The following is a 13,316-nucleotide window of genomic DNA, read 5'->3' as shown; positions in this document are numbered from 1 at the left end:
CAAAACCAAAAAGCAATAATAACATTAGTCGATCATGCTTAACCCATTGAAAAAAATTTTGTATCATATATATTAAAGTAATGGGGAAGTCTATGTACTTCACCTTGAAATGTTTTAGTAAGTTGTAATGTTTAGTTAATAATTAGAAGAACTTTACTATTTATATTTAAATTCTTTTAATTATTGGCACATTGCCCGTGCACAAATATGTACATATTTTCTTTATATTCCTGTCATTTCAATAGAAAAGTTTTAAGGCAAAAAAGATGTTTTTGCATTAATAGCCATATTCTTAAAATGTTGTACACGACATAAATGTCTTATATTGCATGCAGAGGGTTAAGTGAAAATTGTTACACATTTTTGTTATTGCTGCCTGTTGTTGTTGGCCCCGAGCTTGCTATTCAAACCGAACCGGTGACAATCATAATTTTTTATAACGCAACCGGTTTTTGGTGAGCCAGACTGACGCTTATGTTTTGCTTGCTTTGCGCCTAGCGGCAGTTTTCCGGCACTTATGCCGTACGGCAACCAAGTATTTTGCGCAGTGTGCGCGCTGCACATGCGCAGTGTTGTGCGCACAAGTGTCGTCGGCGTTGGCGTCTGAGTTTTGGCCAAGTCCGCTCAGTGGGCCCAAGCGACGGGGGGTTGGGGGTCAGGGTTCAGGAACGACGTCGTGCTCATTGCACAAAAGAATAATGTGGCATGTGCTCGGCCTGTAATTACCTTGCCTCTCCGAGTGCCAAAGCAGCAATGTGTTGGTGTCTGAAAACTGGCTCTCGTAATTAGCCGTATTTTTTTTTGTTTTGTTTTACTTGGTCGCAATGAAGGCCCTTAGGCCAAGGCATTTTTATTTTGTTTTGCATAAAGCGAGAGATTTATGGCTAGGAAACAAGATTTCTTGAATATCAAGGTTGGGCATATCAAAATCAAAATATTTTTTGTACATAAAACTGTTTACCATTTCATATTCACATTTGACATATTGAGTTATACCTTTTGGGTTGTTGGGTAGCCATTGTGAGAAATGTAATGCTATCTAAATTTCAAGGATTTAAATAAAAATAAATAAATGAATTGTTTAAAACAAATGCCAAGTATTGCATTGAACATTTCAGTTAAGCTCCTCATTTTCTTTAAATGTTTCTTGGCTGAGTTCTTTCCATAGGTTTCCTTTGACTAGTGAGTCAAAATGATGGAAAACCAAATTCTCTTTCATAAGCAGAAAGAACCTTATATTAAATCGAATGATGGGTACCAAACTTTGTTTGACATTTTAAGAGCGTGTTCCCAGTTTCAAAGTAAAAAACCATTTCAAATTGTTTTATCTCCGGCTGCTTTTAAGCATCAGTAATTCTCTTGTCTTGGCATTTAGGCAGTTGTTGGTGGTTTTTTCCGTTTTTTTTTTTTGGACATCTGTGAAATGTAGACGGCGCAGAGTAGTCTATAATTTTCAAACATTCAAGTGCCCATCACCAGACTGGCAGACCCATTTTTCTTGGTGGCTGTCTTGTGAAAGGAAGTTTGCGGCTGCTTAGCCATTGCTACATTACATTGCCAAAATGCCGAGCAACTTGACCAGCTAAGGCAGCAACAGCAGCAGAAACAACAGGCAGCGGTAGAAACATGAAAAAGTATTGCAGCTGCAATTACTCGCACTTCAAAATGCCAACATTTTGCACAAAGAGAATTTTTCTCTGTTGTTTTCCCTGAACAGCAACAGCAGCAGCAGCAGCAGCAGCAGCAGGAACAACAACAATAGTCCAATGTGGCAACATCAATCATTTTGAATTTGCATGCAGCAGACAACAGTAGCCCAGCAACAACAAGAGCCACAGTGGGAACGGCCAAAGTGAGGCATAAATTAGCTGGAGGCTTTGTGTTAACTCTAAATATTGCACTTGCCTCCCCAGATCCCCCTCTTTTATATCAGCTTCGTGGTCTGCTTAGCTTCATGGGAGTAAAAGTGCAAAAGTGTAAAAGTGCTTCCCCGAAGTCTTTTGTGAGCTGACTTCATTCTGGAGATACTCTCTGTACTTTCGCTGCCGCACAGTTGCAATCCATTTGCCGTATTTTATTACCAACAACATGGCATGACTCATGACTCACGACTCGAAAAGCGAGTCCACGATGCGTTGTCATCTCGTCTCGTCATAATGGCTAATTGTTTTTTTTACGGTCTTTGCCCCAAAGGTGTTTCCCACTCACCCACACAGAAACAGAGTGGAGGACTGCTTAAGGCAGTTCTACGGACACTCCACAGACTGTCCACATCCGCTCTGAGTCAGTTATAGAATTGGCTGTAAAACCGCTGCCCTCGATAACGTGGGTTTTTCAATGCATCCTGCACTATTCGTCCGTGACTAAGAAGTCCTACCAAGAACTGCAAGGAGCAAGCGACGACTGTTTTAGGACCACACTTTAAGAAACAGTTCATAAAAGTTTAGAAATATTATCAAAATTTACATTTTCTAATTGGAATTCAGGATTTATTAATGGAAAATGTTGTACGAAAAACCTCTTGACTCATACAAGAAAAACCTTTCCATTAGAATGAATAAATCTCTTAAAGAAAATTCTTATGCAACATTTATAAAACATATTTGTAACTACCAACAGTTGATTTAACTAATGTTTATAATAATTAAAACGTAGAAATTGCTGAATACAAGAACGTTTGTAAGTAAATTGTTTTCTTAAAAATATCACTGACACATCCTTTTACTTAAAGAGTTAAATGCTAAGGAGAATATCTGTTGTCAGCTTGCCCTTTTTATAGTGTAAGAACCATAATTCTAATAATTTGGACACCGTAGAAAAATCCTTTTTCGTTGCCTGTTCGTGTTAACCGCATAAATGACGCTGACACAACATTTCGCAGGCGAATGATTTATGCTAAATCCGAACAGAAAATCGCATAAACGGACAGGCTTATCTCAATGAGCTGCTGCCAATGGCCATGGGGGCCAACTGAGGAGCCACCGCCGGAGTGCCGGACTTTTGGCCATATGCGTGCAGCCACGCAGAAATAAAAGAAAAAAAACAAACGAAAAAAGCAGCCAAAACAACAACAGACCAAATGGCAGGGAGGCACAAGCGGCGATATTGATAGGCGCAATTAATTATACGCGCCTCACACTGACAGTAAGCGTTTTGCTTTGGTGGCACCGTCTCCCCTCTCTTTCTCACCGTCTCCTCCCATCTCCCCACTCTATCCCACTCACCATTTCCCCGATCGAACGTCGTTGCCGCGTATCAATGACCAAATGACATATTAGCCTTCGTCTTAGTGTAAAAAGCCGCGATAACTTTGGCAGACGCTAACTCAAACGTAAACGCAAACGCACACGCAATGTGCCTCCAAGAAAGCGACAACCAAAACATCTATACAAAAAAGAAAAAATTATTGAAATGCCACAACGACAGCGACAACTTAGAATCTAATCGTTTATTGAACCCCGCAGTCAAGCCCGAAACCAAACATAATACGCATACGCAGCGTGCGCCGCTGCATGAAATCGATTGAAGTCTACGATTTTTCGGTAAACTAGAGCAGACAGTGTCCAACTGTGTCGCTCTGCTTGCCCGCTGGCGGCGTTGAGAGCTGGAAATTACGACCTCCTTCCCCCATTCGATCCACCACCCCCCGCAGGGCCCCAGATTTTGATTAGGTGCCCCGGCTACAGTGTGGGAAAACCATGGTAACCTCATTTCTGAACTAATTATTTCCTTAAATTACCATTTTCAGAACATGTTATATTTTCTTAAATGACAATTACATCGCTTCTACTATTTAATGCGTTAGTTCCTGCATTGGATAAAATTCATTTGAATCATAAGCAAGAAGGAAAGCTCTTGAGAGCAGACTGTGTATTTAATTACAACCTTTTTTTCGGTGTAAACTATGTAAGCATATGGAAAATGCTGGGGGAGTAGGAAGTTGATGTGCACGTTTCGTTGAAATATGAGTAGCTAAGTGACTTTATCACGGTGGCCCCGAACAAAACCAAACCAAACCAAACCAAAAAGAGTAGAGTAGAAGAGAAGTGCAGAGACTGGCGCCATTGATTCCCATTGCTTGCATTCCCATGAACTTGGCGGGCGGAGCGAGTGAATGCAACTCCCACGCTTTAAAGTAGCTCGTTTGGGGTATTTGTCACGTCTTTGTTGCGGCTCTGAATGGACGCTTTCCTAGAGGAAAGTCACTTGAATTTCAAAGTTCAATTCAGCCCTATTCTATTCTTTTCTCTTGAAAGTTTATTTACGAGCACAAAGCGTGTGGTGTCTGCTTGGAATTTCGATGGGTCAGGCATAGAAAAGGTAAGCGAACTAATAGTATTCATTTGAGGAACAACATTTTAATAAATTAACCCCATTATATTATTGAAAACAAAGTTTACTTGTAGAAACACTTCTTAGTAAATCCTTTTTCTCTGTGCAATTCGATTGCAATTCAAAGTTACTAAGCAATTTCATCATTATTTAATAAGTATGAGGGCGTAGCCCGCAGCTTAACGGCTTAAAAAACTAACAAAAATCGATGGAAAATTGTCAGTTACTACTGTGTAATCAGGCGAACAATAGCAACCATCATGGCTTTGGCAATGCTTTCAGCTTTCAACTCTCCCCTGATTTGCTAAACAATTACGAGTACACTTACTCACTGGCCGTATACAACAAATAGGTTTTACAAGCACTTTAGATAAGAATCTTAATAGAGTTGCCTGGCGAAATGCAATCCAAACACAGATACAGATACAAATACAGAAGAAAACGGAGACGGAGAAAGAAAAGGGAAGAGAGTTGCGACCTAATGATATTTATCAGCAATTCGTACAATTTCCATGAGGGCATCATCATATTTACAAGTTAATATTTACGCTAACAAGATTTGCCCGGCCCAACAACTATGTTGGTGATCTAGCCACAGGCTGAGTCTTTTCTGCTCTGTTCTGTTCTGTTCTATTCTGTTCTGTACTCGTCTGGGTTCTTTTATTCGGTATTCAGTATTCGGTATCCGGGATCTGGGATCTTGGATTCCCCGCACAAAAGGATCGCAATGGCACAAGGCTCTGCCGATGGAGACACTCTGATACGGGGGAGGGCGACATGAGTAGACAAGCAGAATGCTTGTTAAAGCGCACAACATGCAGATTTCATTAAAGATATCGCCGGATGGCACTGCAGTCGCTGAAGGGAGCCACTTTGCATGTGGCAGCCAAAGAGCAAAAGCTGATATACACTTAAAAAAAAATTTTGTAGGTGTATGTGCTGTCAATAATAATATAAGCCTTGCAAAAGTTCCGTTAAGTTATTGTACGGTAATCCATTTAAATGATTATAAAATGGGGAATATCTAAAGCAGTTGCTCTAATAATGCAATTTTAATTTACTACAATCAATGGAAAAGTATTTGATTAACTGTATACAGTATATATTAAAAAAATGCAAATACTATGACTGTGAAGTATGCCCTCTATAAATATTGAATTCTTCAAATATACTATTTTACCTTTACAATTTAAAGATGAAACCGTTTTTAAAATAAATTTACAGGAAAAACTCAAAGCCAGACTATGCTCTATTAATTTGGCTCTGTGCATCAACAATCAACCACAAACAGTGTTTCCAGCGGATGTTGTTGTTGATGCAAATGTAGTGTAATATGCCCCACTGCAGATGGCGAAATTCTGACGCGAAAGTGAAGCTCAATTCGCTGGCAGGAGTTCTTTCCAACTTCTAATGAAAGTCGCGTAGACTGACTGACTGACTGGCTGGCTGGCTGGCTGGCCGACTGTGGCCTAATAGCTGCGGTAATAAAATGGCAATTAAGTGCCTTTATGGCCGTGTCCCATCATCCTGGCCTGGTCCACAGCCGTGGGGCATCCTTTAATGCCCTGTGGCCGGGGCCCATAAAAATACTTGTTTACGCATGTACCAACAACTCTATACTCTATGGCTAAGGCTAAGGCCAAAGCTAAGGCAACTGAATCCCGGCTTGGTGATTGGCACGCGGTGTCTGCGGTTTTTACTTGGTTTTTGGCAGATCGCTTTTACAGCTCATCTCTCGCCCGGAATTGTTTATGTTTATTGTGGGCATAAGTTTGTGCTATTTTATAGTTTTATCGCTTACACATGTCGAATGCAATTTGCCGTTGGGCGGGCCAGTTTACGTTTATTGATTTTAAGTGTGAGTTTATGCGGTGCCCGGAAAAAAGGGAGGCCATAAAGTAATGCTCGGCCCTTTGGATTCGTTCGGCATGTCAACTTCATAAGCAGCGCACACGAATTAACGCTAGGCAATGGGATCCCTGCCGAGATCGGTAATGAAACGGGGGTCGGGGACTCTGACTCTGCGTTCTGAAAGGCAGCATAACCTAAACAAATCAGAAGATTAAAGCAGATCATGGCCATCAAGGCACTTGTTTGGATTGGCTTTATGGTCAACTGGTGAGGAGATGAACAACAGCACAACAGGCACTTTAGCAGCCCTTTGAGTTGCAATTTAAGCATAATCAGGCTGCTAAAACCAGCTTGATCGCTGATCTCTTTGCACTTGAAAAAAAGAATTAAAAAAGAAACAACTCAATTTGTATTAAGTAATAAAATGATTTTTTTTATTTTCTTGTTAAAATTTATTTCTTTCCTATGCCTTCATATTTATTTATGAACTTAGTTTGAAAACTTACTCCATTTTACTGTCAGTTAGATCTAAAAAGAATTTTTGTTAATCTCTTATTTGTTGATCACATTCACCAAATAGCTTCAAAATTTATAAATTTAAATTTATTATACCTAAACATGTAAGTTTTTAAAAACAATTTTGGTATCTAATATATTAAATAACAATATTACTCACAATTATAATAATAGCAAATTGGTGAATTTGTCAATAAATATTTCTGTTTAATATTACATATTATTTCTGATTGTTGATTCGTGTAATTCAGTTATATTGGGTAGATATAGATTTCTGCGAAGACTTATGACAAACCAATTCGAATCAGCGCGGGGTTGAGTGCGGTTTTCGATGGTGGATCGCACAATGACTGTCTTTTGTGACTCACTAACACTGCGTATGCGTAATATTCGTCAACAGCTTTTGCTGTTTTTCCTGCTGTTACTCTCGTTTCTCTTGCCAAACTTACGATTTTCGTTCTACCTGGGCGAAAGCGTAGTCTTTATCTCTCTTTGTTTTCTTTTATGGTTTTTAACAAAGTATTAGTTATCAGAAATGTCGTTGCTGTTCGAGTTGTTTCTTTTTTCCCCCCTTTTTTGGCGCAACCCGTTTAGATATTAATGCGAATTCGATTTGGAAATGTTTGACTTTGATTTGAGTCACAGCCACTTCGCGAGAATCTTTTATTGCCCGAAAGAGAAATATGCAGAAATCGTGTGTGCGCTTATTGAAATGCAAACAGTTGGGGAGCAACAGAAGCGACATGACATGGCAGTACATATTTGCATGAGAATTAGAAACAAGAAACGCTAAAAATCTGACTTCGGAGTTTGCGCTGGCTCAGAAATCTTGTTCGGCATGGGGCGGCCATATAGAGTCGGTGGGGCATACCAAAAATAACTCGCGGCGAACAGCAACATCACCAGCAGCAGCAACAGCAATAGCAACAGCACACGAGCAACCTCAAACTGGCCCAGCAGCAACAGCAACACAAATGGCAACATTAGCGCAAATTTCAACGGGGCACAATTTGAATTTGAATTTTTTTTGTGCGACACTCACAAACACGTTTTTTTGTATATATTTATTTTTTGTTTTGGTTTTTTGGGCCTTTTATAATATATAGAAAAAGCCAAGACGGACCACAACCAAAATATAAAAAAAAAAAAAAAAAAAAAAAAAAAAATTCCCCGAGAGCCAATGACTCCGAAAAAACATGTGTTGATTAACATAAATGATTTCTGTGCGGCTCAAAAGCCTGTTCGTCTGCCATTTGTAAAATGTAAAAGCATTTTTGGAAATCTTTATTGCTGGTCGGTGTCAAAACGTAAATAGCAGCTGGCAAATATTTATTGACTTAATTGGCATATTTGCTCCGCGCTGCGAAAGTTTGCTTTTGAGTTAATTAAGAAATTTGTTACATACCTTTTTGGCTGCAATTTTCATGCGAAATGTCCCGTAGACTCCAAACTGCAAAGAGAAAGCCAAAAAAATATAAAAGGAGGTTAGTTTAGTTGTCAAATAATCAAGGCAATCGTTTCGATATTTGGGCTTTTGTCCAGCCCAAAAAATATTGGCACGCACCGCGCTATATGCTAATTTCTTGTTGTGTCTTTCGCATGATAAATGCCTTGACTAAATGCATAAATTTAAGCCAAGTTAAGCAAACATCTGAGCAGCTGAAAGCAGGTAGTTGCTTAAAGGTTGCTAGGCCAGTTTCGTTTGCCCAGCTGGACACGAAAAAAGTTAACAAAACTCAACTCGAGTCTGGGCCATAAACCAAACGCAAATCGATAATGCAATGCGGCATAAATTAGCGGGTGATGAGATGAAGATGCACAGAAATCCAATGTTATGTGACAGTCTTCAAATATAGTTAGTTCTTTTTTCCCAGTGTAGCGATGAAGAACTGGCCAAATATGTTCAGGAAGTACAAGGCCAAGACGAGTGACGTTGATTGCAAAATGTCTCATATAACTTGCAGAACAGCTTGCACAATTTTCCAAACCCCACCCGAGTGCTCTTCGTTTTCGTTTTTCCATTTTTCCATTTATCCATTTATCCATTTTTCGCATGTACCATCCTTCCTTTTGCAATTCAATCAGCTGACATAGACATACGTAGCCTGGCCAACGGAACGGAACCAGACGTCATTTGGAATACAAATCGCCCGATGTGGCACATCAGGTTTCGCCATGGTCGTCACTCAAACCAGTAGAATTTCTAAACTGGTTGAGCTGAGCGACACAAAAGGCCGAGCTGGCCAAAGCCAGCACTAACAATGCATCTCGCATTGTATACTAAATGTATAACAAATTCCGGTAGGTGCGGAGCTGTTTTTACTTTCAAATGCCTGGCATATTTCCCAGTAGAGTGCAGTACAGTATAGCATATGGCTGAAAAATAGACCCAAACCCTGTGCGGCTCTGGCCAATTTGCGTGTGTTAATTGAGACTAACTGCCCCAGTAGACGGCGGCCCTAGTGCTTTGATTAATTATAGACAGGCCGTCATAATTTACGACTGTTCGGTTTGTGGCAAGTTGCATGACAGAATGCATTGAAACATGCATGGGGGAAATGTTACACAATCTGGCGCATCTAAAAATGAAAGCAGCCCCTCAAGAGCTGCGTGTGTTTTTCTAACCCAGAAAAAGAAAACGCTGATGAGGAAAGCAAGCCACTCGAAGAGTTGACAAATCATCGCCAGATTTACTTTTCAAGAATTAATCCTGCAAATCTGCCAACTCATGGCCTAATCAAAAGTAAGAGTTACCGAAAATTGTTCATCAGCAATGAAAATAAGACAAAACCAAAGCCATACTCTCTGGGGCCGAATTAACCCATATTTTGCCTAGAGATGAACGCAAGCTTAGCCCCAGTGAAGTGGAGAGCTTGCGTGCCTAGAGCTTATTGATCGAACTGATCGAACAGCAAATGGCAGTTGCAACTACTGACACACCTTTGGTCGTAAAAAAAAAATGTATATATGGAAAGGCCGAAACCGACTTGCAACTGTTGCAATAATGAGCAACTGCCAAAAGGGAGATAAGGCTGTGTGGGTGCCACCAAGCCAGCGAGCCACCGAGCCACCGAGCCACCAAGCCACCTGTATTTTCCATTTTCATTTTCCATTTGATGCCGCTTGATTCGCAATTTGAAAGCCTGCCAATCAGCTGGCAAACAATGAACAACTGCCAACTCCGCGAGCCCAGCGTGTGACTGCCAAAATATTGCATTGTGTGCACACGATTTCGTTATGCATTTCAAATGCAAATTGGTTTTGAAAGGTAATTGATCCCCGGGCTCTGCGCCAGTCAATGACAGAATAATTCTCCAATTGTGACTTTCAAATGCAGCGGGCAGGAAACACAAATCTGTGAAACAAAACAAAAAACCCAAATCGACCGAAAAATAAAAGAGACCCACAAAAGATTTGTGAACTGATTTTGTATGCTGGCAGCAAACACAATATCATGAAAATTAAATAAACTCCGCACGATCCCTGGCACATTTATAACTTTGAACTTGACAGCCTTTGACTAGATGCCACTAAAACATTCGAAGACATATACAGTCAGACCTCCGTAGTGGTGGGTCGCAAATGTCATATTGAAATGCGTATATATAAGAGCTTAAAGGGACTATAGAGTTTCAATTGCCTCGAAGCAGGTTTGAACTAACAACTAATTTTAAAAATGCTTATCTAAAACTTAGCTTTCCTTTATGAAAATAAAAAATATGTAACAAATTCGTTCAATAAAACCAAGCCGATTCAAAATATGTTACCTGTTAAGCATTAAAAATAAGTGTTTTTTTAGAAAGAGAAAAATACGTAAGACCCCTTTACGATACTGCAAGTTCCAAAGCCATGGAAAACCTACTGTACCCACTAGACCAACTAGTAATTTCTAACTTTCTTTGATATGACAACGTTAATTGAATTTCATTTTCATTCACATTTCGCTGCAGCTTTCGGGCGAGCCGAATAGCTTCAAACGGGCTGAATGCTTCATTACGCATGCGCATGGAAGCGTTACAAATTAACCCAGTTATTTATGATTATTTCGTTTTAAATTTGGGTATTAAAAATGATTTAGCCGCCTTAACAATGGCTGCGCTGCGCTCGACTGCGTTCTGGAGATGCAACTGGTGCAGCCAGATCTTGTAAATTGCATAATCGCCCAGCTGGCCGGGCCTTTTGGTTAGACCTGACTTGGATAGTATCTTCTATTCTAGCCGGGCCTAAAACGTGTTCCCAGCCGGCTGCTCCATTTTAAGTTCCATCCACCCTCCCCCCAAACCGACCATTTCGACTCGTAATTGCCATGGCAATTTGCAATTGTGCGGCTCTGGCTCTGGCAGATTGATGCCTTAGTTTGATAATGGCCAATGTCGAGGCATGCAATTTTAACGGTTGCGGTGTCAGAATGAAAGAAAGAAGAGATGTTCGGGCTTTCGGAGATGATAATTCCCGGTAGCCGAAAACAAAGGGCAACAAACTGGCGACTGCAACTGTGTCAAGTGAGTCACACGAAGACAAAGATGATCCCGATCCCGATTCTTATTCTTATTCTTTTCTCCCATTAAAAAATCAGCAGTCACGTGCTCTTAACCATCTTTTCTCATGGCAGCTCTATTGTCTGAATTGTGGGAACGAAAAAAATGCATTTAAAAAACGACACAGGTGACAGAAAATTAGCAAAAACAAAGTGTTATGTGCGACAGCTGAAAGAGCGACAATTAGGCGCATTTTGTGTGTGTTTCGTATTTTTTTGTTGTGCGCTGTCTGTCTGCCAGTTTGTGGCTATTGCATTGAATTCCCCCAAAGCCGAAAATTGTGCAATAACAATTTGCGCTGCACAAAAATGCGCGAGCAGCTTGGCCAGCAAAAAGAAAAAACAAAAACAAAATCGAAAACTGAGACAACTTGCGTGGCTGCTTATGTTGTTATGATACACTGATACAAAAGACTACTAAATGGTTAATTAAGTATTTTATTAGCTTAAATAATACTCAAGTTGACATGTAAATGGTTTGTCAAAGAAAAAATACATTTATACTAGTTGTCTCTGTGTATTAGTTTTAAGACAAATTGCTATAAATTGTTGATTAAAACTTCAAAATCCCCTTTTTACCAGTGTACTTGCAGTGTCGGGATGGCTGGGGGTGTGGTGCTGCAATTGTTTTGGCCTGGGCATACTTTTTAAGACATCAAAAATGTTTCACACAGTTCATTAAGCGAAACAAATAAATAAATAGAGTTTAATTGTGCAATCGTCGATAGAAATTGTCAACGCCGGCAATGCAATCCAACCATAAATGGACAAAAGCAATGGCAGCTTGGATGGCGACTCTTGGGTGGGGGTGTTAATAGTCCCCTAAGCCTAATGAAGGTTAATGGACAGCCAACGACATAAAAACGTGAAATGAGCCCAAAGCAGTGGAAAATTGTCAAAAACTTTTTCATTACTACGAAGTGTGGGGCATAAATCATGCAAAATGTACAGTTAATAAAACGATCGAATTTCATTAATTGTAAATTAAGCCCGTAACCAAAAACGCACATGAGACAGAGACAGAGCGATGGGGGTGAGAGTGGGAGTGGGATGGGGAGAGGGAGGGCATGGCTTTTGGAATCGTTTCGAGTTGTTTTTCCCTGGTTTCAACTTGGCCTGGTGTTTCTTCTGGGGACGAGCCACGACAACCACGCGGAAAATGTGCGACAAGGCGACGACTATTGCAATGGCGACAACTGCATGCCAAGGAAAAGCTGCTGCTGCTGCCACCGATTCAGATACAGATACAAATACAGAAACAGACTCGGCTTGGGAATGATGATCTCTGTGGCATGGCTTTTACACAGTAAAATAATATTCACAATGTTACTAAACAGTTTGGTATTTTTAAGAGAGGAAGTTTATCTATTTTTAGAGTACCAAAAGGTCACAGACAACATTTTGTAAATGATAATTTAAATATCATAAAATACTTTTTTTATTATTAAAGGTTAAAGAGCTTGGCATGAAATTATATAAATTATTTTAAAGTATTAATTAAATCATTTGTAGAACAACGAATAATTTCAAATGGTATATCTTAAAATATCTTAATTATTTTTCAAGTGCTTAGTAAATAACTTTCATAAGTTATCAATTTGCAATACATGCAGTTTATATACAGATATTTCTCCGTAAGTTTTTCTGAGTGCATCAGTTGTGCTCGGTGCTCGGTGCGTGGTGCGTGGCTTGTGTGGTGGTGCAGCTGAGCTGAGCCGGCATTGTTGATTGGTGGCTGCAGTTGGCTGGCGACGTTAATTTCACTTTAACAAACATTTCGCTTGTCTGCCGCGGAGACCGCAAATGCCAAAGCAGACTGTTGCGGCCTGTGTGACAGATCATATAGAAATGTGTTGCATTTCTAATCAAAACGATCGATCAAACGGTAGTTTTGTGTTTGCGTTTGCGTTTCAGTTGGAGATTGAGTTTGAGTTTGAGTTTGAGTTTCGAGTCTTTCCCCGCATGAGTTATGTATCCAGCAGCATTATGGGCGCACATATGGCGCTGGTTTGTTTGTCTAACCGTCTGTCTGTCTGTCTGTCTGTATATCTGTTCATATCTGTCAGACAGAGACCCACCC

The 13,316-nt window shown here is 40.1% G+C and overlaps 1 protein-coding gene across 1 annotated transcript in view; it reads right to left on the bottom strand.

Moving 5' to 3' along the window:
* Nucleotides 1-13,316, bottom strand: part of LOC108139165 (stAR-related lipid transfer protein 13) — a 97,107-nt gene that overhangs the window by 58,696 nt on the left and 25,095 nt on the right. The window contains exon 2 of the mRNA XM_041709069.1: nucleotides 8,105-8,149. The gene's annotated coding sequence lies outside the window, so the exon portion shown is untranslated. The remainder of the gene's footprint in view (nucleotides 1-8,104; nucleotides 8,150-13,316) is intronic.

Source organism: Drosophila elegans, unplaced genomic scaffold, assembly GCF_018152505.1.
Source record: "Drosophila elegans isolate 14027-0461.03 unplaced genomic scaffold, ASM1815250v1 contig_476, whole genome shotgun sequence".
NCBI lineage: Eukaryota > Metazoa > Arthropoda > Insecta > Diptera > Drosophilidae > Drosophila > Drosophila elegans.
Note: the sequence above shows the minus strand (reverse complement) of the source record. Positions and strands in the feature narration are given on the sequence as shown.